The following is a 24,090-nucleotide window of genomic DNA, read 5'->3' on the forward strand; positions in this document are numbered from 1 at the left end:
CTCATTACGAGTGCATTTCACCTACCTGTAGTCCTGTACTTGTAAAGTAAATCTTGTTTTCTGCGTCATAATTATGCTATCAAACCATGTTCTAATCGTGAGATTCATTTGGAAAAAAGTCATGTTCTCAACGAAGATAATACAGCTTGCCTCGTTGTATTATGATGATTATGACGTCAATGGAGACTGTTATCTTCGATTGTTTAGATCAACGTGACGAGTTTTCTGACCAGGTGTGGTATCACAGTGGATGTTTGACTCATGTTTTTTTCCTCTCGACATTTTTATCAAGGAGATTGGAATAAAATTTCGATTGTTTTTATGAAAATGAGCTGTCTAAAAATAAAAATCAATTAATTTCAAATTTCAGCTGATTCTTGAAAACCAAAAAATTAAAAGGGGATAAAATTTCAGAAAAATTAGATATTTTTTTAAATTACATACCACTCTGTCTGTTTTTTTTTTGGTGTGTGTTACAAAAAGAACTGACAAGTGAAATAATTCGCATTCAGTGGGTAGGTATGGCTTCTTTTCTCTATGCATACTTTGCACCTGGTAACATGTGGCGAATACTATTCGCATCAGCCAACTTGCTCGATACTTGATACCCCATATTCGTCCCCTAATATGAAAATTTCGCGCATATTACGAAGTCATCGCACCATCTCAAACAAACGCCTCTAATTTAACGAACATTAAACCAATATTTGACATTGGACCCAATACATAAAAACAATAGTTGAAAAAATTTTCGTCAGCCACGTGCATCATATACACAGGAAGGTGAAATTTGAATTGTTTATTCGATATGGTAAATATTTTCACGGCGACGGAACTTTAAAATTAAATAGTCGTAAATAAAAAGCGATTGGTATAATTTCGTGTGTAATTGCGCACACGTCAACATTGATACCTGTGCCAAATCAATGACCGCTGATTAAAATATTTACGATAGATGGGGTCTGCAGTAATTACATTGATTGTGTGTACCTACGTAATTAAGTAAGATTTTCAAAATAAGTATATTTTCTCGACATGATATTGTGATGATGGAAGTATAATCCCCGTCAAACCGAAAGTGGATACAGAGAAAGGGATCTAAAGGGGTAATTAATCTAATGTCCAGGCAGACTCCATTATTATCTTATTGAAGAAAAACCCATCTTGGAAGTACAGGAATGTTTTGATCTTCAAGTATTTTCCTAGCCCGTTTACTTCTTAATTCTACCCCCTCCCTCGAAAAATTTGTTTTCTAAATACTCAATTTGAGAATTGACTTATGTGCTGAAGTGGTTTTGATCTGTATAGGAAAATTTATTGTATAGTTCTGCAAAGAAGGAAGGTATTGAGAAACCGTTTCAAGAAAATGAGAGAGAACGCGCATATCGCATGGTTACATCTTCAAATAGGTTCTTTTACAATTTCGCATTTCCTGTTTATGCAGTTTGAAAATTATTCTTTTTCGATTATGTTCACTCGTGGTCTTTCATTGTTCTTGTATGGAAATTTCATTCGGAAGAAACAAGATTCATACATCATTTTAACCAAGTTATTTTGCATTCTTTTTCAAGGTCGTTTAGTGTACTTTTAATAGTTGCATAACAATTATCCAACAGTTTTCATCCATTTGTGATGACTTTCGATCACTGATTTCACTTGAATAAATTTTTTCACCGATATTTTAATGGGTACGCTGTATTTTTGATTTGAATTTACTGATCCCAGACGAAAAATTCCGATTTCTTTAATAGGAGTTACTCTAAGAGACTTTGACTTTCATGATGATCATGTTTGTTTGTCAAGTTTTCCTACACACGGTGTGGAAAGATAGGCTGCGAGTAGTTTGACAGATAATGAAAGTGAAACTGTATTTTATTGGTGACTAGATCATTTTTTTTTCCTTTGGGTGTTTGTAATTACTTGATTATTACACCCATATCGTATGAGATTTAAATCGAGTTGGTAAGGTCAAGTTTTTTAATTAGGTCTAAGATTTTTTTAATTTCGGAAGGGTCGTCTGGTATGAATAGGGATCTTTCATCTATTTGTAGGGATAGTCTGTGCTGATGTAAGGAGGGACAGTGAAATAGTAAGTGTTGGACAGATATAAGTTCTGACAGGCAGAACTGACATGTGGGTTTCTGAACGATGAGTCATACATTTTTGACATTTTTAAAATTCATGAAAATCAATTTTTTGGAAGTTTTTATCTCGTCAGTGTGTTTCATTTTTGTAATTTTATTCATTCGATGAAAAATGTGAAAAAATGACGAAGAGTGTGATAGGTACGAGTAGATACCTGCTTTTTTTTTACTACTTACATAAGACAGAAAACGGGAGTCTTGATTACGTTCTTATAATTCAAATTAACGCTTTGGAATTCAGTAATATTGCCATTCGTATGCGTCATTCAATGAGTACCTAGCACCTCCATCTATTAGGTATAGTTTCATAGTCATCTTCGAATCATCACCAAATGAAAGTACATAGATATTATAACCTCCATGACGTAAAGCCAATTAAATACCATACCTAGGTATCTATTTTTTGGAAAACATTATCCACACAAAATGTTGAGAAATGGAAATACACGTGTACCTACTTTTTAACATAACGACATGTTTCATCTTCACACCTATAGGTTTGTTTTCAACATTATGGATTAGAAAAAAATGTTAGAATTTATTACGAGTATCTTGTGACAAAAATTTTTCAAAGGAATGAGATGATCTGTAATGTAGTTTCTCTTCTCCATTTAAAATTTAAATCCAAATAATCACGATTTAAATGAAAGAATAATTGGTCAAAATATACCTATCTATCTAGTTTGGGAACCACCGATCATATCAACCCTGCATGATTTTTATTTCGAAAATGTGACCATAAGTTTTGATTGGTTTGCGGTTTTTGCGATGAAGATTAAGATTCATTTTTCAACACTCGGTGTCTGTTGACATTAATTGATTGATGCATTTGGATGTACCGGCCAATTTGACTGATTAAGAAATCGTCAGTACGTAGGTGAGATTCCGCTGTCCCCGACGCAGACAATTTTTATTAACTATACTCGGTATTCGTTGGGAGCGAACAATTATATATTTATGAGTGACTAACGACCTGTTGGGACACATACGTACTCTTTTTAGCCGTTTCCGAATTGTATGTAAATGCAATTTTTTTCAGTTGATGTTTAGTTTTTGTAGAGATTCGACTTCGAAAGGTTTCGTGGTAAAAAGTGCAGTGTACTGTTATTTTCATACACATTCGAATTTTTATTCTGATTCAGTGATCGTGACGTAATTTAGAATTTTTTATTTTGAATGGTTTTATTTTTATTGTGATTTCGCATGTTAAGTGTTTTTAAAATTTGGAATTTTCATCATATTGTGATACCTGTGAACCTGAGCTATCTTCGAATTCATCGTCTAACTTTAAAAGTTTCAGTATAAATTCGATATGTTTATGTACAACAGGGGCTCATTATCATTTTATTTCTTGTTTTTTTCAACATTCTGTTCGCAACAATATTTGGTTTTTGAACAGTTTTTATATTTTTTAGAATTTTTCAAAATTAAGCCAGGTCCATCAATTCAAAATTCGGTGGATCCCTGCAAAAAACCATGCCCAAACTTCTACAAAACGTTAGAACGGAAAAATTCCAAATTTTTAAATTCACGTTGACTTCTCCCTTCCAGCCTTGCTTGAAGATGAAAAGATTTGGAAAAATTTTCAAATGTTTTATTTTATTTTTAAAAATTTTTTACAGTGAAAAGAAAAATTTAAAGAAACCGTTTAGAAATTTGAAAAAAATCGCTATGAAGAGCTAAGGTGGATTTTTTTCAATTTTTTTCAAAATTTGGTCGAGCCTTCCAGAAAATCATGTCTGAGCCTCATCAAAACCAAAACGTTGGAAACATTAATTCAAATTTGAAGTTCCATGGTGCCATGCCACCCCCTCCCCCTCTTTTATTCTAACTAAAACTTTTTAAAAATTTCAATTTTTTGATTTTTCAATTATATTTTTTTTAGTTCAAGTGGTCTCTTGATATCTCAAGTATTTATTTAGTAGGCTATTTCGCCGATTTCGGACCATTAAAAAAGTTTAAAGTTCATTTTTATCAAGTTCAAGAGTTTTCAAAATATTACATTTTTCCTTTAAAAAATATTACCTACCTATAATTTGTAATATTACATATCTTCTTAAGATGGTAACATTCAAAAGGATGGACCTAAAAATTTGGAATTTTTTCTACATTTTAATAAGGTTGACCATGTTTTTTGCTGGTCTCTATCAAATTTTTAAAAAATTCAAAAATGATCAGCCTAGTGAAAACTTTTTAGCAAATCACGTCAAAATGAGATCTCAACGCCCGGGGTGGAGATGGGAAAACTGTTCAATTTTGAACAAAATTTTTGGCAAAAATTTGAAAACTCTATAATTATTGGTAGCTCAAAATTGACTCTGCATTGGGAGTGACATGGCTTTTTTTAAAGCCAAATTTCGGATTATTTGATGCTGGACTAGTCGCGAAGTTAGATTCATTTGACAAATGAAGAGCGAAGGCTCGACGAAGGATGGGTGAAATTGTCATCTTCAATAGAAAAATAGGGAAATATTACACCTAATTTTGTAGTTGAAAAATAAAAATTAATTTTTGATAATTTATAGTTTTTTGACCCCTGCAATAATTCTCTTTAGGATTCTCCTTTCTTTACACGAGCTAGCAGTAATTTCAAGGAAATTTTTTACGATAGTTGAATTAGACAGTTGAAATTTTTGGCATGAGGTACTCTTGGCTTATTAGTCTCTATGCATCATATAATTTAAGACTGATGAAAGCAGTTCGAGTTATTGAATCAATGACTGTTAATTCAAAACGTTTCGTTCTAAGAAAAATTAACGTGCGAATAATTCCTGGATTTGGTAAGATTCGCTAGAAATGAAAAAATCTGTACGAAATGATTTTAGAGTACATAATTCATTTAATTCTCGAGATCGATTAATGATTTATACGTACGAAATAATGACTGAAAATCCAGTAGATGTATTACTACAGCGTAATAATTTTTTTACCGACTGATTATTGCCAATAAATCACACCTGATGAATTTTTAATTGAGCGAGGCAAAGCGAGAAATGGGTGTAAGAGAATCTCCCCCTCCCCCCGGTACTGCGAATGTTAATTAAATTACAACCGTGCGCTGATATAATTGAAAATATTAAGAAAGCCGCATTGACACTGAACTCTTAAAAAAATTTTTACGTACATAAAGGTCACATTTGCAAAGGGGTACTCTTTCTCAATATAGTATGATTAAGTGAAAACACTACCAAGTCTTATGTACCGGGTTTGAAAATTTCAGACCTTGAGTGGTGTGTAATTGGTCTCCCTGTCTTGTGCCTTTACATATCGCTAACAAACGCATTGCGATTATTAGTGTCAGCCTTCAAACGAATCATAAAAAGTACACACGAATTAAATACACGTGCTTGTAGCATTGCGTGAATTGAAATAAAAGGAATTTAAGTACGTGTGGAAAGGCGGTAGTGGGGTATTCGCGAATTATGCATTCTGCTACTATTAAGTGGCGAATTTACACACACTCCTACAGCTCTTCACGCTATAACCGTATACATCAAGGTTGAAATCAAGAGCTGTAATAATTCGAGTATAATTTTAACAACGCGAATTTCCAATTTCGAGTGCGCTTCAAATGGTTGCGTAAAAAATACCCAGCTTTGATACGCGCCCCTGCCCATGCCCGTGCGCCATCTTTCTTTTATATATATGTACGCGCGATTTTCATTTTCGCTATACCTTTTTCTCTTTTTTTTTGGGGAAAGTATTTTTTTTCTTTCTTCAATTATTTTTACTTTTTCTTGTTTCTGCACTTGATCGACTTTGACGCCATTAAATTGTACATTGCACGCGTACGCGTGGTTTTTTATACGGGCGAAAAACAGATCTCATTTTGTGAGACTTGTACGTACTGGCAATTTATTGGCAAAATTTTATCGATAAATTATGCTCGGACGTTGTATTACTTGCCAAATGTATAAACTATCGAAAATTCTAAAATCTTCGACGTGTTGGTGAAATTATTCTCAAAAATGATGTTAGCTTACCAAATTTTAGAATACGTGCGCGAGATAAGAGGCAATTTTTCTTAACCAACGTATCTAACAAAATGTGAGAAGTTCGCCTGCGAAGAGTTTTATAGGCAATACATACAGCGCTGACAATAAATACCGAGCCTCTTGCGTATTACCTGGATCACCTGGTATGAAATGGCTGAATGATGAGGGCGACCCGGGGGGTATTACTGACCTACCAAAAGTTACTTAATGTAGACGGTGCGTATGATAATGACTACGTATGCGTTCTAAATTTATATTCAGTTTGGATTTTCTTTCCCCTCTTTGCCCTCGTCGATCAAATACGTATGTGTACCTACTTATTGCGTATTTTTAAACGTATTGCGTTTTGATACCGATGCTATTTTCTTTCTTTCTTTTTTTCATATTCAAGGTGCACCACTTGCTGAATGTTTGATGAATGGGGTTAACTCTTTTCATGGTACGATGTCCTGTTATTTTTTCTATTGCAGCTTTGTAATTTTTTTTTCAACGTTGAAATGGGAGGGTGGTTCTGCTTATCAATAGGTAATATGTACACATATGTAATGTACCTACATTAAGCCTTGAATGTTGATTTTGCATTCAATTTTTCGGGGTGAATTTTTGTAAGACTGATGCACCTATTGTAATGTTTGTTATAATCTCAATTTGTTTTTTTCAATTTATTCGATGAAGCGTTGTTGGTTGTCATCATTTTAATTTTTAAACATAAATTAGTATATGTTTTGTGGCTGTTGTAAATTTTTTTCTTTTTAAAATAAAAAGGCTTCATACTTAACTCCTGCTGTGCTATTAACTGTGCGTTTTAATGTAGAGATGTGACAAATTACTTTGAATTTTCATTTTAATGTGAAAAATATGTTTTTAAACTGAGACTTGAGAGTGAAGCTAAATTTGGGTGCACTTATTCATATGACAATTCAGTTGTTATGTATTTACAGCTTGAAGTTGTAATGCCACGAAAATTGAAATCTTATGTTTTGAGCTTCAACTAGATAATATTTTTCTTTTAAGTATGTTTTAAAACATCGAGACTCCGGAAGATTTTAAAATTTTTCTCTTCTTGTTAAATTACACTAGGCAACTTTTTTTTACGTGTTTGGGTTGAAAATGGACTTAATCGATAGTTTAGACCCTAAAACAAAAAACAGAGTGAGTTTTTTAAATTCGAGTTGTTTTCTGGTCAGGTCGAGAGACTGTCGAAGTTGCGAAAATGATCGTTTTTGCCTTACTTCAAGGGCTCGTAGCGACATCCGTATTGTTTTGCGAAAAAAACCAAGGTCATTTTCGGATTCTACGCACTTTTTTAAGTAAACTACTTTCCCCGATTTTTGATTTTCGAAGTTTGAAGCGCATAAGACTAATTTTTCTAAATACGAAAAATTCAATTTGAACTTCGGGTGAGCACAGTTCCGCGCCACGAGTACGTGGTGGAGTAACGCCAGCGTCGCGCGCTCCGAGTTTTAAAACATTTGTACAAATAAAAATCTTCCGTATGCTCTTGAAATTTCAAAAATCAAAAATCGGGAAAAGTAGTTTACTTAAAAAAGTGCGTAGAATCCGAAAATGACCTTTGTTTTTTTTTCGCAAATCAATACTGATGTCCCTAGTCCCTACAAACTCTTGAAGTAGGGCAGAAACAGCCATTTTTGTAACTTTAATCGTCTCTCCTGACAACAAAAACAACTCAAATTGAAAAACCACTCTGTTTTTTGTTTTAAGGTCTACACAGGGTGTCTAACAGGTACTGCAGGTACTGCAAGTACTGTAAAAGTACTGCATTGAAATCCTCGGTACTTCAAGTACTGCATTTTGCCTGAAAAGTACTGTATTTTTTCTCAGAATCATTGATTTAAAATTTTTTAAAAACCTCAAAATGAATTAATTGGTGAAAATTAAGAAAAAAAAATGTTCATTTTGTACCTCAAAAGATGGCAACACTTGTTAAATTAATACTTGTAAAAATTTTATCGACAAATTCCAACCGGTTCAAAAATATATTTTTTTCTTGGAGGGGGAGGGGGTCGGTGTAAGCTGGATAAAAAAAAATTAATATTGTAAAAGTACTGCATTTCTTCGGAGAAATTTTGTTAGACACCCTGCTACAGTATCAATTAAGCCCATTTTCAACCCGAACATAAATATAGTGTTATCATGAATTAAAATATATTAGAAGTGGTAGAAATGGATTTTTAAAATTTGAGCCTTTTATGGAAGAAGTCGCCAGAGAAAGTGCTGAATTTCATTTAAACTCTTTGTACGTACATACCACGTTAAAGTAAAGATGAGTTTAGGTAGGTAAATATAGCTAATACATATAATTTTTGAAAACTCTTATCAAAGCACTGGCCAAATAGAACAAAATATCAACTACAAGTTGAATTACCCAAAGTTTGCAGATTCATGTGGGAAAAAATTGCACGTTTACTCAGCAATTAAAACTGTTTGCTTTCGTAATTCGTTAATATCAGACAAACTAAAAACTTGAACAGACTTTTACTTTGGGCACCTATATGAAATCTGCCAAGCTTTGTTTGGTTATTGCAATTTATCATCAAAGATATCCGTTTCCAAGTACACAAAACTTGAAAAATCAATCTAAATATGTAAGCATCCATTTGAAAAAAAAATGACTTTTGACTCCCATCGTTTCTATCGCAAAAGATGCAGAAAATTCGTTTAAAAAAAGAAGTATCACTTTCAATGAACAAGGTGTACTTAATTTCTAGAAGAAAAAAAACACCTTTAAAAAATGCTTCTTTGAAAAACTCGGTTTTATAATATGTTTCGTTGATTTCAAATAAATAGGCATTTTTAACAAACCGATGGTGGAATGTTTTTCGTATGAAAAAGCCACATCGATTACTCATCGCTTTTCGCATCCTCTCGGAACCGGTTTGACATGTTGCATTTTCCCCCTAACACGTAACATCGCGTACTCGAAGATAATTATGGTGGGCAGTACGCACGACCCTTCAATTGCATTTCCTTTCTTACGTTTACGCTCCGGCTGAACGCTGTCAAATTTCCAATAAAATATTGCAAATCCATTAGCGATATTTTTTATGCTTGGCCATTTATACGAACAATGTATTGTGTACGTATGTTTTGCGAGAGCACCTTTTTTTCTCTCTTTCTCTTCTTCCTTCTTTTTTTAGAGTTTCTATAGGTGTATTTTATTTATGTAGGAAAACGTTACCTATCCTAATTAAACGTAATTGTGTATCGGCTCGATGAGATGTTTAAGTGGTATTTTGATAAATGTGCCATTTTACACTTTTATATCCTGTGTTGTATAGCCTATTAATAGTTATTTACTCGTAACCTTTTGAAAAATTACAATTTGAAGTTTTTTTTCCCTTTCGTTCTTGAATTCCATATGTCATTTTTATCATACACACATGTTCCCTGTATTGTAATGCTATTATTACTTCTCATCTCATCGTATCTCAATTTTTTTTATATCTTTTGAATTGGTTTTGACTACCTACTTACAAAAAAACCAGCTTGAGGTGTAGGTACTATACACATGCAAGGTTGACTGAAACAACACTTTGTGTATTTTATTCTATCTCTTACGAGGGAATGGTCAGAGGTGATGGTAGCCAATTTGGAATGAAAATTTATTCATCACTTCTCATAAAATGATAACTTCCACCCTATTTTTAAAAAGTTCTATAATGAGGTAGCCCAACTTCAAAACTCGTAAAGCTATAGGCTCAAATTTACTTTTTCAAGTGGGTCACAAATTTTTGTAAATTTGTTGTAGAACTTTTCTTGCTCGTCTTAAAGAGTTACAAAAAACTTGATTGTCATTCTTTTTTTGAAAACTTGGTGTTTTATTATCATTTTTTCTATCTGTTTTCCAACACCTTTAGTTTCGCAGATGGGACCATTTTGTCATCAAAATTGAAAAGTGATTCCTAGACAATACCCGACCTCCCCCTACTCGAATCAACTTTGACCTCCTTCGAAAAAAAGGTACCTATCACTGGAACTACCTATTACCAGATTTAAGATTTCATCTTTGACAAAATTTTTGTAATACTTTTATAATATTTTGAAATGAGTAGGCAGCCCTGGAACTTTCAGAAAAACTAAGTATAGAATACATGTTGCCCCTTCAAGTACTCACCATGGGCAAAGTTTGATTTTTATGGACGAAAAATCACCTCTGATTGGCTGTTCCTTCTCAAAAAGTGAACATCTTCATTTTTACTTGCTTTAAAAGTTGAAGACATGGAATTTTCAATTTTTTGGAAAAATATTGGAAACAAAATTTATAAGGGTTTTTGGAGTAGCGCCGAAGTTCTAAGGCACGATAGTCGATTTTCAAAGAGAAATTATCGTAAGTTTACCATCATCTCATCGCTAGTTTGTACGAGTATTTATCAAAAAATTGTACAAATCTGGACTGTAAGTGGTCTTATGATCTAACATTTTGACAATTTTGCAAATTTAATGAAATATATCCCAGATTTTTGAGTCAACTTGAAACTACCGAGAATAATTTTTATAAATAGAAATTCAGAAATAAAAATCGCTCAATTTCATTTATTTTTTAAATTATTAAAAATGAAAAATGTTTAGAAAAAGTATTAGAGAAATTTCAAAGCATATTGATTTAGGCAGGTATGTTTTCAAAGTATAGGTGCTAAAATTATTAAAATTTTACAAATGATTTTGTGTGCTGATTTTATTGAGCTTGGAACCGAGCAAATTCAATTTTAAAGTTGTCCGAAAGTTTAATTGAAATGATCGCGAATGATGTCAAGTCTACCTGGTGGATATCAATCCAGTGTCATTTTTTTTAGTTTTCAGACATGAATTTTTAGTGGTTAAAAAATGCAGAAAACAATTTTTCATCATTTTAACCGGAATCAAAATTTTTTGAGAAGAAAAAAACAACAATAAAATGGGTGTGGCTCGCGAACAAAGGAAGTAGGAGCTTTAAACAAAGCAGTTAAAATACTAGACTGTATAATTTTATCTACATTTTTTTCATCGATCATTAAATTGGAAATGCAAATTTTTCAATCCTTTGATACCTAATTTTTTCCCAATGAAAAGTTTGTTCAAAAGCTTAAAATTGGGAAATTGACATCTGAAAACCTGAAACCGTTCATTTTTTCCATTTGATTCGTTCTGTCTTTCCCTTCACTTTTTTTGGTCCGACTTTTTCAATTTTCAATTTTTTAATTGAATGAAAAAAAGTGATCAAGTTGCGGTTGGCGAGATGAATACCTAATTAGTTTATTGTAAATTTTCAATGGTACCAATTCCATTAATTAATTAAAACGGTGAGAGTGAAAAGAAAAAAAAACAATGATGATATTTTCGAAAATATGCGAGTTTTTTGATATTTCTCTATATTGAAATTGCATTTTTTTTTCACAGAAAAGATTAACTGAATTGACACTTGATTTGTAGCTATTTTTTTAAACAAACATACGACGAAAAAATTTCAGATGAAGTCAGATTGAAAATATAACCAGATCAGACTCAATACCTAGATGTGTTCTTTTTACACGGATTTTGGCTGATTTTCGAAAATCTGGATTTTTGACGTTTTTTAAAATCTCTTTTTCAACACTTTTGAGATTACATTCGCCAATTTTTCAGAACTTCAAGGCTTCTTTTTCGAAGTAAAATCCAATCCATTTTCAAAAGTTGCTACCCGAGCAGATTCTTGTAGATTCTAAATCTGTCAAAATCCAGATTCTCAAAAATCTGTCAAAATCAGTGTAAAAAGAACACATCTAATCAAATTGCATGCAATTAGATAGGTACATAAATTAATGTAGATGACTAAATGAGAAAAAATTACCTACTAAAACTTGATGAGTGATTTGATATTACATAATTTAATTTTTTCAGCACGAATAATTTTGACTAGAAAATGGGAAATATGGGGATTTCTTTGCATTAAATCACATAAAAGTCAGGCACATTTGAATATTACATATTTGAATTGTAATTTTTTTATTGGATACAATCTCACCAACTCTTGAAACACAATCTTCCTTTGATATTTTTTCCATTTAAAAACCATTTCTACCTTTTAAATTTTTGATAAGTTTAACTAGGTACCTACCTAAGTATTTAAAAAAAATTTTGAACGTGTTTAAAACTTCTCAATTTTTTCTTTTCTTCAATTTTCAATCATAATATGCCAATTTATGCCACCAGTATTTCAGTTTTTAAATTTCATCGTTTACGAGCATTGATCAAAGATTTTAATTTTAAATGATTCGAAACGACTGAGTTTTTTCACTAAAAATTCTTTCGTTACATAGTTCTTTTGTTCACTCTAAATAATTTTTACAAATTTTATTTCAGGGTAATTTTTCAATTGTAAGTGTTATTTTATCTCTATTAATTTTTAAAAAATATTAATATTTTATAAGTCACTTGGTCAAGATAGGGAATTGGGTAGATTCAGAAAAATTTGGCTTATTTTGAAATGTTCGTCTCAAATTTGGATTTTTTTTTTCGGAAATAATTAATCAAATGATTTTACAACCATTCGATTAAAATCACTTTTACATTTTAAAAAAACAACAGCGAAGTTTAGTTACCTATACTTACCTACAAACAGGATGTACAGGTAACTGATAGTACGAGAATTTGTTTATCTTTAATCTGAACTAAGCCACTGCATAAAAAATTTACCCCACATAGTATCGTCGTTCCCAACCTTGGAAATAGCCCATGCAAGATACATAGAATACATTTAAGAATATGTTATGGGCCAATGGGACAATTTGAGATTGATAACTGATGCACTTGTTCTTGTTTAAAAAACAAAGAAAAAATTAAACGATTTATTATAAAGGAAGTATCACGATGGCGTTATCGTGTCGCTTGAACGAAAGGAAGTAATTTGTTGGTGTCAGCACGTGAGAAATATAGAATTTGATTACGACAGCGTGTTAGTTAACGCCAACTAAATGAAATTAATAATTTACAAATTGCATCGTACGGAATATTTTACTAAAGGTGTGTGCGATTTTTTTAATTAACGTAATAAAAATGCGTGTATGATTTAAGCATATTACTTGATAGATTACGAATTCGATCGTTGAAAATATAATATACGTTGGTGAGTAGGTATTCGTTAAGTTAGGTAATCTCACGTATAGGTAGGTACCGACGATGAAAAATTTGATGTTGATTTTCGCGATGAAAATAAAAAGCACTTCGCACTGATCGATGCATATACTATAAAGAACAATGCACAAATTATCCCGAGCAAGAAATTTAATAAAAAAATTGATTCATCTTCAATCGAACTACGTGATTTATCTCATTCGCCTACTTGCATCTACGATACACTCTTTGGTTTATTATGCGATCGATTTGCCAAATCAAATAAACAGATCACGAAACTCGAACGAGATAAGTAATAAAATTTTCGCATAAGGAGCTGAAACACGAACAAGATTGCATTTTTAATTGATCGTAAAAAATTTTTAAATTTTCGCGAGTTAATTCGATGTAAAAAAAAATTCGTCGAAGTGGCGAAAAAAATTTAATTTGACCCAAATTTAAAAAAAAAATTACGTCTGAAAAAAACTCACCTTTAAAATCTACGATGAAGTACGAAGCAACAATTGGTATGATTTACGTAGGTTGGTACACAATTTTCGTGAGAAAAAAAAATTCGCGATGAAAAATCGAACGACGGCACCGATCGCAAGGCAAATTCGTACTACGAAAAAGAACCGGCAAATTCGAAAAATACCGTTTGTATTCTAACAATGACGGTAGAGATTACATATTGCAAGATAGAACACAATTATATATATATTCCCGTGAGGGGAAAAGAGTATGGCTCCCCTTGTTTACCTGTGTACTCCATTTCCGATCACCAAATAACCACCTTTTCGAGTATCCAACTCATTTCATCTCTCTCGCTCGCTCTCACTCTCGGTCTCTCTCGCTCTTTCTATTTCCATATGCCTGCCTATTCTCGGTCTTGTGATGCGCTTCTCGGGTAGGTACACGTGACGAGAAATTATCGTATCACCAGGGGATGCACTGCTAAATTTCCCAAACGATCAAAATTTTATCGCTGATGTAAATTTTATGTTTGAAGGTTACCCTAGTTTGATTAATTTGTGGAAAATTTCGCTGAAATTTCACTCTCGAAGCTCGATTAAATCACCACGAAGTACGACAGCATCCATTAGAACTTGTGTAATTGCGAGATGATTAATCCATCAAGGTCTTTGTGGACCAAACGGTAGAAAAGTGATTAATACTTTAGGGTTTATTAACATTTCAAGTGGACGTCAACGCGCCTCTGTTAAGATAATTTAACTCACGGTACCTCAGTCGAGCGCCGAGTCTTGAACTTGGGCATATATGAATCTTGAAAGCTTAAATCCCCTCGATGTCGAAATTTTTCAAAAAATTCCCAAAATATTGATCAGCTGTTCGCGCTATGGAAGTAATTTTTTTCAAGTCCTCGATCTAATAGAATGTGTAAATATCTGCCCGTATCAATATACCTATACCGGCCAAGTCAATAGTAAAGGACACATGGTAAGAAATTTTACAAGATAACGGCTCCTCCTAACAAGGTCGAAACCAAATTATTCAGTTTTAATGATAGCGGATCTTTTTTTTTTTGTTGCTCATTTTTCTGTTCTATTAATAAAACTTGATGAAAACATGTGAGATTTTTTTACGTATTTTGAGTGATCGGTGTGACTTTTTTTCTCGTTTTCCCCCCTCGATGAAATGATTCGTCGTCCCAATGAGTTCATCGGTGCCAACAATTTTGGCGTATTTAATTTATATGCATTCTTTTGGCAACGTGCTGGCGTTAATTTTGCATTTTCTCGAACACGCCCTCGAAATTTTTTTTAGATTTATATTTCATACGAGGCAAGATGTTTTTCTGTAAATTTCCGAGATGCATTTCGAATTGTTTTTTTTTGCATACTTACAGGTGGTTGATATAAATTCTTTTATCTTTCTGAAAGATCAATAAACGTTGAATTTTTCATATTTCCTCTGGTTAGATTTCGAAATGAGAACATGTTATTTATTTTGATTTTTTTTAGCTGACCTAAGTCCAGTCATTAATTTTAGAACTGATCGAATGAAATTTTTCAAATGAAAATGATCCTTTGACGCTGAACTATTAGATGAATTTTAGTAGTCCAAAACCTGAACTAGTGCCGATTTTTTCGGTTGAATCATAAAAACCTGATTACCCTTCGAGTATCACCCTGTCAAAAAAATTGAGCTTTCCGGTCAAAAGGTTGAGGATCCTATGGAGGTATAAACTTTCCAAAATGACGCGGAAATTGCATAGTTCGGTGAAAACACAAAGTTGTAGGTTAGGTACCTATACTTGCAGTAATCACTCTGAAAATGTTCACAAAATTATATTAAGAAAGCTTTTGCGAAATGCCAAAAAATGTGATTGACCAACTAAAATTCTGAAATTCTTCCATTCTTGGTACATTCTATCTGCACTAATATTTGAAAAATGTTAAGATTTCTTAAACTTTTAACTTTCGCCACAGAGGTTTACAATTGACCTAAAAATTTTAAATTTTTTCAAGTATGTCTTGTCGGAGTCATTTAGCTATAATTTTTTCTTAGGCTGCGTCTAATTTCAAATTTTCTAAAAACAAAAGGATAAAGAAAAAACGACCCCCTCCTACTGACTGTAAACTAATTTTAAAGCCCACCTTCGACACTAGTGAGAAAAAGTGTAAGCCTATAGAGTATTTTGGGCCTGAATTTTTCTAAACAAAAAAAAGTAGGAACAAAAACTAAAAATATGCTACTGGGTTGCTGAAACTCTAGGAATTTTTTATTTAATTCATCCTCATCACCCTCCCCCCCCCCCCCACAGAAAAAAAGTACCTACTTATCTTTGGAGCTTTGGACTGGAAATTCTCTAAATATCTAAAATTTAAATTTCATTTGAATTTCCATCGAAATTTAAGAACTACCTACACTGTTTCAGTGTCCCCCTCAATTTTCAAGATATGCAGCATGTTCATTCGAGTTATCGCTCTTTGAAATCTTGAAAGCCACAGTTTCAACTTTCAGTTACGAAAAAAACGTTTACAAAAAAATTGTACAAAATCCAGGGATGATCCTTCATGTGACCTACAGTATGTCCGATTTATGACGCAACCCTGAGGTTAAACGTCTGTGTGCGCGAGCCTGCTCAGGGTGGTAGAGGCAACATTTCTGAATGTAGGTACAGCATGTTTTGTCAGTTTTATGCAGTTGCATGATTTCTGAGAGGAGCGTCTTATTTGAAAACAGATTTGCAAAAATGCGGGGGGCTCACATTTTTTCATTACCACGGCAGTTATTCAATCCTGAGCAGTACCTACAGACTGATTCTTGTAAAAAGACGATTGAGGGGTTCCGAGGGAAGTATTCAAACCATACGGCGCTGAATAAACCCGGTATTGAGGGCTATTTTCTGAATGTTAATGAAAGAATTTTCGGAAAATCGCAAATTTCAAAGAAAATACTCAAAAAAAAAGTTTGAGAATCTATAGAAGTGCGAGTTGACTTGCAAACAGCAGGTTGGTGATCGTCATCAACATTTATTACGATAAGATGTATTTTTTAAAAATATTTTGTTTCGCATAACCAATTGATTTGCGTCATAAATGGGACATACTGTATCATCCCTGCAAGTTTGAAAACTTCGGTTGCGAATTGCAAAGAACAAATATTTATGACGAGAACATGATAATTTCATTTATGTACTTTGGAGTGGATCGTCCCGAAAAAAATCGGCGGATTTTGACCAAATGCAGCAGAGACCTTCATTTCGAGTTTAAAGTTACTCTGAAATTTTTTTAGCTCGGGGGGGGGGGCATTTTCGAAAAAATTGTGGTTTTTTCGTTTCTGTCGATACCCAACCTGTTTTGAGATAATGGCCCAGTCCCAAATGAAAGTATTTGAGATTCTGTGTAGATCTATGCTATGGCAGTCAAAATCCCAGACCACTTTTAGGGCCGTGATTTGAATTTTTTTCTTTATAGCAGAAATATTGAAAAGCATAATTCCTGGAAGTGTGAAAATATTTTGGAACGCAGTAGTGCCAATGTTTTTGTCAGTTCTGCCAGCTTGAAAAAATCGAAAAAAATTGTAAGTTTTTAGTTTCTTTCTCGTTTTTTTTTTGTTTTGAAATTGGTGACAATGAACATTAAATTGGCTCTACTGCGTTCCAAAATATTTCCCCAGTTTCATGAACAATATTTTTCAATAATTTTGCTAAATTAATGCGAAATGTTTACGAAGAAAAAATTTTAAAAACGCGAATTTATGCAAAAATACCTAAGCGATTTGCAAATTTTCAACCGCTCAGTAGAACCCTAAAAGTGCAGGTCTTGGGTTCTCAAATAGGTACTTGGTACTTTCATTCGAGACTGGGGTATTTCTCCCAAAATAGGTTGAATGTCGACAGGAGCTAGAAACTCACAATTTTTTCGAAAATGTTCCCTCTTTTTGAGAGCTTATTTTTTCTTCCCAGAGGAAACTGCGGTGTTGAAATTTTTTCTGAGTAACATTCAACTCAAAATGAAGCTCTCTGCTGAATTTGGTCACAACCCGTCAACTTTTTTTTTGCGATTCACCCTAGTGTAGGTAGGTACGTCTTAGTTAGACTTACTATAGGTAGGAATCAGAAAATGTTACCAGCTAGTTTTTAGACCTTATGAACTATCTTCTATAAAATAGTATGTAATTTTAGAACTCCTACCAATCATGTTCCGGATAACTTCCAAAAGAAGTGATCAATTTTGAATCAATTTTTGAAAACTTGAATCGTGTGCCTAGAAATTTTTATAGGAAAAACGCACATGAGTTAGCTCCATGGGTATGTACATATTTTTGATGTAAAGAATTACATATATAGGTACCTACCTACACAATCCTCGTAGTACAAGATAGAAAAAAATGATGATGGGGAAAGAGGATATTAAATTATAGACACCTTAAAATTTCTAAAAAAATTCACATTTGCGTTTTTAAATGCACGTGCACTGGAGCTTTGAAAAAGTTCTAAACATTGGTTGAAAGAGCATCGTAGGCCTACCTATTTGCATTTTCGAAGCTTAATAATCTCACGTCACGTTTCCATCAAAACATGAATTGCGATCATTTGAATTGACCAAATATTGCTGCATTTTATCTAGTTAATTTTTTTAAAGCCAAAATACATATGTACAATTAACATGCACAGTCGACTAATTGTTTTTTCGTACGTTTCAACATCATTATCGAGCGTCGAAATGCGATAAATATAAAAATGAGCTAAATACTGGCCAACTCTTTAGACATTGGTAAAGGAAATGGAATGCAGTACTGAGCCATTAAAAATTACTCGTATTTATTACTTACTAGTTTTTTTTTTTTCATTTCTCTTTTTTTAACCTTATACACTCCCTTTTAGCAATTTTATTTCCTCGTATGGCGCTCGTTCATTAAAGTCTGCAGTTGTTTAAAATTAACTATTTGGTGAACTTGATGTGACGTCACTTTTCTCCATCTGTCTCGTATGTACATTACATACACACAACGTACAGATGATCGACGCAAAAATATTGCTAATAATGTACTTTCCATTTTATTACGAGCCGGGTGTTTCGGTATTTGGTGCATTACTGGTAGCCAATCGCTGGCTATTATCGAACTGTGTGTGTTGATTTGCCCCTGACAGCTTTGTTGGCTCGCTCGAGTAAGAGAAATTAGACTTTTTAAAGGTGATTAGTGATAAGCAAAATATAGGAAGTAGGAGTAAAAGACTATGTATGTGTCGATATATGTATAATTACTCGTACGTATGCATAGTCGTGTGCTTGCAGAAAAACTGTGTAGGTGGAGAAAATAACGAGACGGTGAATTAGAAAAGAAATTTTTTCCCATGGTATCTTCTTATATGAGCACCTATTACCAATTTGTCCGCATGTATGTAGTTGAAGAGTCAAAATGTCAATTAGGCATCAACATTTTTTTGAATTCAAATTTTTAAAAAAAATGATTGTTGGCTCATAAGTATGTATTGATAGATAAATATTATTTTTATTTTATTACCTATTACTCGAGCTCCTCTTGAAGGGGCTACTTCCAAAGTGGGCACTAAAAATTAAAAAATTAAAATTCGAGAAATGAATTTTAAAATAATTTTAAGGGGCAAATGAAAAAGGTCTTCTATCAAAATAACTTTTAAAGACATCACTAACGGTTGAACTTATTCTAAAAATTACAAGATTTCAGTCAGTTTTTTAGTATTTGAATTTTTTTGGCTTTTTTTCATAAATTCCTATGTGACTTTCGGAGACGAACGAAAAAAGTTCTGCTATAAATTGGTCTGTCTTGAAAATTAAAAAATGTGACCCATCTAAAAATTTGAAGCTAGGAAGCTCCTTCATTTTTCATAGTGATTATTTTATCACAGCACCTTTTTTTAAATTAGTTTTCAAAAACAGTATCGGAATCATCAGTTACTGCCCCTTCAATTCTATTAGCAAGCAAATGACACGAGAAGCCAAAGTGAAGAACATAGTTTTATTCCAATCAACAGTGATCATTTCTGACCATCCTCACGTAAGCGAAAACATCATCGACCATGAGATGAATAAAGAAAAAGAAATCTGCAAAAGTCCTTCAAAAGTAAGATTGAAATGCATTGTTGATCAACAAGTATAAAACAGTTATATTTAAAAAAACAAGTTTCTAAAAAAAGAACAAAAATTTCCGCGGAACGAAAATTTAATACAAGTTGTGTTATATATATAGCGAGGGCGTAAAACTATCCATTGTTGTTGAAATCTGCAAATCTTGTCGCCTTGTTGTGAATGGCGCATTGGAGATATAATCTCCGCGATGGAACTGGTGTATATCAAACAAAACCGCATTTTCGATCAATTTAAGATTATATAAAAATATCCGAGCACTTTCTACATGTGCAAAAAAAAACTACACACAGATGTAAACCACATCAATGAACATAAAGAAGACAAAGCACGCCGAATGGAAACTTAATAAAAGAACAAAGGAAACGTGAAAGATGCAATTTCGAAAGAAAACAATCTCATATACCAGTCAATGTCCGCTTGAATGGTTATAATTTTTGGAATATACACGTATAAAGAGAGAAAGAAGCACATCTCGTTGAACGGGAAATGTAAATACACAAATAAAAATAAATAAATAAATAAATAAAAAAAAGCGCAAAAAATACAGAGAGAACCGGGCGATGCAGAAAAAGAAAAACTATTGTTTTATTAAAAAATTGGTTTCTTATATGATTGTAAATTCGGAGAAAACATGGTAATATATTAAACAAAGGTCAGGTAATTTTAAACGTATTGTATTTAAATGCGATACGAATTATTTATAGTTTTATCGAATTGCTACTATTTCTTCAGTTCGGTGTTTGGTTAAATTCTTATTAAAATCTTTTCTAGACACTGTACATTGAATTCAGCTTATATATACGATTCGCTTGTCTAGTTTTAACTTGAAGAAAAAAATTCTCCATTCTAATACAAATTCAATGGCGCCGCGTTTTCGCAACAGTTGTCTTCACATTGTCTTCAAAATTCACTATGTAGCGGAATTAGCCGCTTAGACGAACAATAACAGGGTTCCACAGCTTCTTATAATGTTGCAACTTTACTAAAACACGTTCTATTTGAATTGATTTAATACGAGGTTGTACTTTTCTCTGCGGTTCTTTCCATTTAATGGTCTTTTTTTTTTTTGGATCTGATTTTTGCATTTTTTGACATACTTACCTATAGGTACTTAACTACCTACCATGATTTTGGGATATAAGGAGGGGGGTGTAAGCTGGAAGAGAAATGTGCTGATTCAAAAATCTGATCAACTTGCACTCGAGAGAAAATGAACTAATTTTTTAAAAGTGTTCCCATCGATGGTGAAATTTTGAAAATCTTGAATTATTTTAAATCATATAATTCAATACCTTTTAAATACATTTTCTGTCAATGAAAAAAAAAAGCTAACAAACAAACAAACAGAACTCATGAGTCCTACGCTTCAAGTGTAAGGACAAATATTTTTGGACCTTGGTGGTCCCAGTTCATAGGAACTATGGAGTATACTCCGAAGTTTTGAGACTCTGAGCTCTTGAGGTATGGGACCATAGCCTCCCAAAACAAAAAATGTTAACTGGTGATTTTTCTCATTAGTGATAGGAACTGTGCTTACTTCAAATTGGTAATACAGAAATGCTCATGAGAAATTATTACAAATTAATGCATAATATATGTACTTTTTAACACATTTTCTGTTTACCGAAAATAATGTTTTAATGTGCTAAGTAGATGCCTGCATGGGTGAAATTCCTGGGACAATTAAAAATTTGTAAAAATTACTGCTTAATTAGAGCAATGGCGGTAATATGACATTTTTTTCAACAAAAAAAATGTATCAGAATTTTATTTATTTTTCATGTTTTTTTTTTTTTTTTTTCAATTGCAGTGCTTGGAATTTTTTTAAAAGCCCAAGCTAAAATGTCACACTTTTACCTAGGTAAAAATAGCACTTTTTAAAAATTTCATTTTAAAATTTTCAACACCTAATTTTAGCTGACGAAAATTTTTTGAAAAATACTTTGTGCATTTTTGTCTTAAACACTTCCATTTTTTACGATTTTTCGGTGAATGAGGAAAAAGATAGAATCAACAATAAAAACTGATTAATTCGACATTTCCGCAAATGTTCCCTCTTGATTATTACTAAAAAACTGTCATTTCTACAAATTCACACCAAAGCAGTGAGCTCTGCAAAAATGTTTTCCTGGGCCTCAAAACCATTACCTATCCGCCACTGCCAAAAACTGAAACAAATGTAAATTTTGATTTTGAAACAATTTTCACCATTTTTTTGAAAAATCGACCATTTTGAATCAAACCTTTTAGCAAAACAGGACCAACTTTTGCCACTTTTTTTTCGATTTTCAATGCACATGTTTCATCCAATTTTCGTTCAATCGAGAATCGATTTTTTAAAAAAATCCATTTGTAAGAAGATGTTGGATCTCGGTCGAGGATGTAATACAGGGTGTCCTATAACGAATGACCCGTCTTCAAATACGATTCTTTTAAATGGATATGCTACTAAATTGATATCAGGTAATGGTGGTTGCATCAATCAGACTACAGGAACACAAGACGATGAAACTTCATTTTTTTAAACGCATTTCCTGCAGAAATTTTCCAAAAAACTTCAAAATTGATTTCTGAGAAATAAGTAGGAAAAAGAAGTTGGTGACTTACAGGTTTTGTGGGCTTACATTACTCAAAATGCGAAACGCTCCAAACTTCATGATTGCTGAAGGGATGAAGGGAAATTTTCATTTCCAATACAAAATAGAAAGATGATCCACTATGTATTTTCCAACAAGTTTTCTACAAATGTTGTGCTGTATGGTCCTACCTGATTAGCGATCTCATTCACATGAAAAAATTCTAGACAGAATTTGTTATTCGAATTATCGCGAGTTGCCAAAACGCTACTTTCTGTCTCTATTTATCATACATACTCGTATGTATAGGTTTTAAATGCCTCAAGAAATTCAATCCCTTCAATTCTCAGGCTAGACAAACGTAAATACTTGTACTCAAGAATGATCATCTATAACTCATCTGTTCGAAAGAAAGTCATTCGTTATGAGACGCCCTGTACTGTTTGCTGATTTTTCAAAAAAAATGTAAGTTTGAGCAGATAGAAAACTCGACAGAAATAAAATTCAAAGCAACTCTGAGTCAGGAAGGAGATGAGGCATTGTTTTGATTTTGATTTTGAACCAGAGTCTATCACCTTCCCCCCCCCCTTGGGTAACTGAATGTGGAGTGGTTTTCTTACCTTCTTGAAATTGGACAGAAGGGTCATCTGCGACTTTTTAAAATTCATTTTCCCATTCATTCACTGCACTGGTGACCCAAAGTAGTAGATCTTCCTCGAATATCAAACCAACTCGGTAAATCGTGTAGGTAATAGATTTTAAAAGAGATGACATTTTCGTAATTTATGAAAATACCAAGTTCATCGTTTCATTTAACTCCCATACAAATCACGTACGCAAAGTGTAAGCCGACTCCTGCGTCCTTCGTTAAATTCGAAAATGTGCAACTATTTCTATGTCATTCAGTTTCACATACACGTACGTAACTAAAGTACAGTCGAGTTCGATACATACGATAAAAATCGAAGAATTAATAATAGCTTTCGACAACTGTACACGATTGTGTGTGCATGGCCGTATTCTTTGTTTTTACTTTTTATGCAGCTATTTTTAACATTTTAATAATTTATGAGCTTGAATATTGTTCGAAAGAGCGAAGCTTTCAGCACATATAGCTGTTTATCAATGATTCTGAATGTTTGGCGTAATAAGATTATCGAACTGATTTCGCATTAAAATATTTAATTCAAAAGGAAACTGATAAAAATTTAATAATACCATGTCAAATGATGGTACACACCTACGCTTACGCACACCTACCTAATCATTATTCTTTCACAGGCACCTATCACGAAAGCAAAAATTCCCAATTTGTCAAAAAATTAAACTGCAATATTGCAATTAACAACTTTCTCGTGAAGGTTAAAGGGTGCAACGTTGAAAAAAAAATTAACTTTGCTGTAATAGGTATGACACGTGATCCGGAGCATAAACGTTTTAAATTCGCGTAATTACCTATGGCGAGTTTTGAAAGTTTGGAAAAGTAATTTTTTTTTCAGCGTTACACATTTTGTATATTTTACTCTTTTTTTTGCATATATAACTAGTACATACGTATTATAATCAATTTTCCTTTCGGTAATTATTGTATTATTATTAAGCGTGCACGCGAGAAATCGTGAATTTCTTAATTTTTTTTACTAGGTCACTTATCGTGTTCCCTTTTTAAACTTTTTTTCGACGTTTT

The 24,090-nt window shown here is 32.8% G+C and overlaps 1 protein-coding gene across 2 annotated transcripts in view; it reads right to left on the minus strand.

The window, feature by feature from the left end:
- myo (myoglianin) overlaps positions 1 to 13,937 on the minus strand; it is a 37,667-nt gene extending 23,730 nt beyond the window's left edge. The window contains exon 1 of one of the 2 annotated variants that reach the window (XM_065350261.1): positions 13,720 to 13,937. The gene's annotated coding sequence lies outside the window, so the exon portion shown is untranslated. Of the gene's footprint in view, positions 1 to 13,197; positions 13,472 to 13,719 lie in introns of those variants that run through there. The other variant, XM_065350262.1, reaches the window with a different exon arrangement.
- Between the last annotated feature and the right edge of the window lie 10,153 nt (positions 13,938 to 24,090).

This window comes from Planococcus citri, chromosome 2 (genome assembly GCF_950023065.1).
Source record: "Planococcus citri chromosome 2, ihPlaCitr1.1, whole genome shotgun sequence".
Taxonomy (NCBI): Eukaryota; Metazoa; Arthropoda; class Insecta; order Hemiptera; family Pseudococcidae; genus Planococcus; species Planococcus citri.